Source organism: Molossus molossus, unplaced genomic scaffold, assembly GCF_014108415.1.
Source record: "Molossus molossus isolate mMolMol1 unplaced genomic scaffold, mMolMol1.p scaffold_m16_p_6, whole genome shotgun sequence".
In the NCBI taxonomy this organism is placed as follows: domain Eukaryota; kingdom Metazoa; phylum Chordata; class Mammalia; order Chiroptera; family Molossidae; genus Molossus; species Molossus molossus.
In genome coordinates, this window is record NW_023425399.1 from 17,582,484 (window position 1) to 17,587,086 (window position 4,603).

The following is a 4,603-nucleotide window of genomic DNA, read 5'->3' on the forward strand; positions in this document are numbered from 1 at the left end:
TCTGTCACTCTTATCTCATTCGGCATAATGCTCTCAACTGTCACCCACGTTGTTGCAGACGGCAGAATCTCCTTCTTCCTCGTGGCTGAATAGTCTTCCACCGTATACACATACCACGACATCTGCATGAGGACTACCGTGCGACCCAGCAATTCCACTTCTGGGTATTTATCCAGGGAAAATGAAGACAGGGTATCGAAGAGATACCTGCACCCCCGTGTTTATTATAGCATTTTCCACAACAGCTGAGCCATAGAAACAACCCAAGTGTCCGCTGATGGATGCATGGATAAAGATGTTGTCGTGTATATATACCAAGGAGCTTGTTTAAACGCTAGGTCTGTTTCATGAGGCTCCTTTGGGGGCCAAGACTCTGCATTCTAACAAGCTCCCAGGGGGTGTTGACACTGGACTGTGCTTGGAGTGCAAGGGACAAAAGGAGCTCCAGTTCCCTCTAAGCTCAGCGGTGCTATAACCTTGTTCACTTTTATTTTCAATGCGGTTTCCCCTGACGTGCCCACACTCCTGAGAACATCAGCTCTCGCTGGAAGACAACGATGCTATGAATATATGAAATTCTGGGTCTCTGTAGGGCGCTTTAGATTTGAGGGTTTCATATCGTTGGCCCCTCTCCTAGTCCTCTCTCTCTCTCTCTCTTTTACACACACACACACACACACACACACACACACACGCACACATGAGCCCTGAGCATGTGGCTTTATAGAAGAAAAATAGTAATATCAGTGACAATCCAGTGAAGTTTGAAGCTTGTGTGTCACCTACTCGGGGTGCCAGGAGAGCCCCTGGAGCAGGGCTGGATGTATGGGTACACAGCCCCTCACCCCAGGGGGAATCTGAGGAACCCGAGAACCCTCTCCTCTCTCCCCCCCTCATCCCCTTTCCTCTGCAACCGGCCGCATCTAAAATCCCAGCAGTAGCCTCGTTTCACTGAGTCTTGATAGCTTTGGGGACCCTAAGGAGCTCCTGTTAAAATGAAGTTTCTCAGCGAGGAAAGATTCTTTAATATTTGCCAGAGCTCACGTTATTGGATTCCTTTCCCGGAGTCCCAGAGGGCCCTGGCTTTCACAGATGGCGAGACTGAAGCCCAAGAGGGAGAGGGGCTGATCCGAGTCTCGCTGCGAGCCCAGCACCGAACCCAGCTTTCTGGCCAGCCCGTGGTTCCGATTCTTGGGGTCAGGCCCATCCAGGCAGGCAGCCCAGGATCATACTTTGAGAACCACTGACATGGTAGCTTTGAGACACTCAGATGTGAATTCAAACCTTAGGTGCTTTTTAAAATAAATATTTATTGAGCACCTATTGTGTGCCAGGCATTGGGAATACAACAATGGCAATTCAGTCCTTCCAGTAGGAGGGAAGAATGGGCTTTACTCGTGTCTAGAGCTAACTTTGAATCCTACTTGTCGGGCCCTGGGCCCACAGACTGCACGTATACTTGATTCTCATAACGACCCTGTCAGGTTACTATGACTCAGGTAAGAAAAATCAAAGTCCTGGGATTTCATTGCCCAAGGCTACACAGCTGGTAAATAGCAGAGCTGGGGCTTGAACTCACAGAGTCTGGGGCACAGCCCCTGCTCTTAGCCATCGTGCCATGAGCTCATTGATGATACCGCTGATTCCTCCCAACAACCTCACGCCAAAGACAAGGGCAAGGTGTTTCCCTCTTCAGAGGAAGAAATGGAGAATCAGAGAGGTTACGTAACATTTGGAAAGTTGTGCGGCCCTTTCGGGGCTGGGTTGACTTTCAGAACCAGGGCCAGGTGCTTGGGCAGGCCACATCACCTCCCTGAACCTCAGACTCTTCATCCGGGGAATAAGGGCTCCTTGTCTACTCTCAGAGGTGTCCTGAGGATTAAATGAGATAGTCAGTGTAAGAGAGTGGCCCAGGGCAGGGACACTCATGGCCAGCAACGCGATGTGGGCAAAATGCTGAACACAGTGGTTAAGTCTCTGCGTGGCCCGCCCCTCGTCTCCCCACAGAGGGCACCCCTCCATCATATTAATGTCACCATCTCTAAAAGGAACCCCAAGAAGGTGACACTTAACCCTGAAGGGAAGCTGATTAAATGGTGAGCTTTTAGGCAGTGTGGAGTAGGCAATTCTTTCTGCTTTTTAGCAGCTTTATCGACATATATTTCACATACCACAACATTCACCCATTTTAAGTGTACAGTTCAGTGGTTTTTACTCTATTTACAGAGTTGTGCAGCTACCCTATGATAGACCACTCCCAGCACCCCCAGGGACACAGGCGCACGTCCGCAGTCCTGTGCAGCCGCGAACTCGGAGGGAGGAGCCGCCCTGCCAACACTCCGCAGGCAGCCTGGCAGATCCTCGACTGTCTCGGGGGGTGCGCCTCGGATCGCACCTCCAAACAGCTGCCTGTTTCTTAGCCATCAGGGAGAGGTCCCAGGGCACAGTGTGTTCCACTCACCAGTCCTTAGGTCAAGAAATACTGCTTTTTTTTTTTCTATAGAGAGTGGGTAGGGGCTGCCTGAATGCTTTGGAAAGTAGAGGGTGTGTGTGTGTGGGGGGGACGATGTGCAAAGAGAATGGCGGGAGATGAGAAGGTGGGGAAAGGCAGGGCTGTGTCCCTGTGCTTCCCAGCTCTGCTCCCGTTCCAGAGGGGTTATTTATTTATTTATTTATTTATTATTTTGTTTAGTCCTCACAGGAGAATATTTTTCTATTTATTTTCAGGTAGAGTAGGAGGGAGAGAGAGAGAAACATCAATGTGAGAGAGACACATCGACCGGTTGCCTCCCACACAATCCCCGACCAGGGCCAGGGACGAACCACAACCGAGGTATGTGCCCGGAATCGAACCCGCGACTCTTTGGTCCACGGGCTGACACTCTAACTGCTGCACCAAACCGGCCAGGGCCAGAGGGGTCTTGTGAAAACACGAAGTGGATTGTGTCATTCTCCTGCTCGTCCCGTGTGTGTTCCCACTCACTGTCTTCCTGCCTCACTGGCGGCTTTTCTGTTCCATTTCAGAGCCTCCGCCCGGAGAGCAGAAGAAGGTGCGTCCTCTGGGCGGGCAGATGAGAGGAAGGCTTTTGTTTGTCCCCTCTGCCAGACACCTGTCCTCAGTGCACAACCAGAGCAACGGAACATGGCAGTTCTGCCCTCAGCATCCCCGGCATCACTCAGACAAGAGTTTGACACCTGGGAGAGTGGAAAGGGCATGGGTTCTGATGCCAGAGGGGGTGGCAATCCAGCTCTGCCACGTGCCAGCCCAGCGATCCAGGGACAGAGGCTCAGTCTGAAAGGACTGACCGCTTCCTACTCAGGGGGTGAGAGTGCTGGGGGTTAAATAAAATTATTCATGGACGGTGCTTGATCAGTGACCCTCCCTTCCCCTGGGTGGCCCCAGAGCCTCTGCCTCCCTTAGAGAATTGATGATGTTTGCAGAACCGTGTGCATTTTTCTTTAACAACGCCTTTGATCTGCTTCTCATCGCTACAAACGCTATTCTCCATTTTTACCATCGCCGGCCCGGATGAAGTCTGAACAACAGGTTCCGAATTTGTGTCCACCCTCGTCCACTCTTGCCCCTCCAATGCTCTCGAAAACCACAGCCAAACATTTTCAAAGCGAAATCTGGTCACGTCACCCCACACTCCACTGACTGCTTCAGTCTTCCTCACGCTTCTGGTCTCAGACCACATGTCCACAGCTCAAACAAGCCTTCCAGAAATGCTCACTCAATTTGAAATAAAATGTTCTTAGGACCCATTTAATGGCCTGAGATAGCCACACCTCATGTCCCATGGCAGGGTCCCAAAGCCCGGGAGGAAACTCACTGAGCCCGAGGACAGTCTTGGCTGGTGATCTGGCTTCCACACCAGCCTGAAAAGTCATGGGGAAGTGTTCATTGTGGTTGATCATGGACCCATGGACCAAGAGGTGGCTGGTTTGATTCCCGGTCAGGACACATGCCTGGGTTTTGGGCTTGATGAGGGGTGTGCAGAAGACAGCTGATTGATGTGTCTCTTTCATTGATGTTTCTATCTCTTTCTCCCTCTCCCTTCCTCTCTAAAAAAATATATTACATATATAGATATATATAAACATATATATAAATATTTACATATATATATATTTCCATGTACATATATGGAAAACTCCAGTGGCCACTGTCTTCTGGCTCAGTTCTGCTTTGAGCCCAATGGCTGGGCAGGAGAGGAGAGCACAGATTAAAGGAATCACCGTCCTTGGGCAGGGAAAACAGGCTGTGCAAGATAGCTGTTCAACAGCGACACCATATGGCAATGGCAGGAACAGCATCCCAGTGGACCCATCCACTCTGCAAACTGTCTGGCATTAGGAAGCAAGACTTACTCCCTTTGGATTCTTGGCCAGTGTGGAATGAGGGGTGTCCTCAAAGAGGAACAATGACACTTTTTTCAAACAGAGGTGTATGGGGGCTCAAGAGAATAATTAGAGAAATAAACAGGTGACTGTATCTGTGCTGTACACTGATGCTACAGGCCATGCTGGGTACAGTCAATGACTGACTGAATGAATATAAAACAAGAAACAATACCACCACACAGAATGCCACATTTAAAAA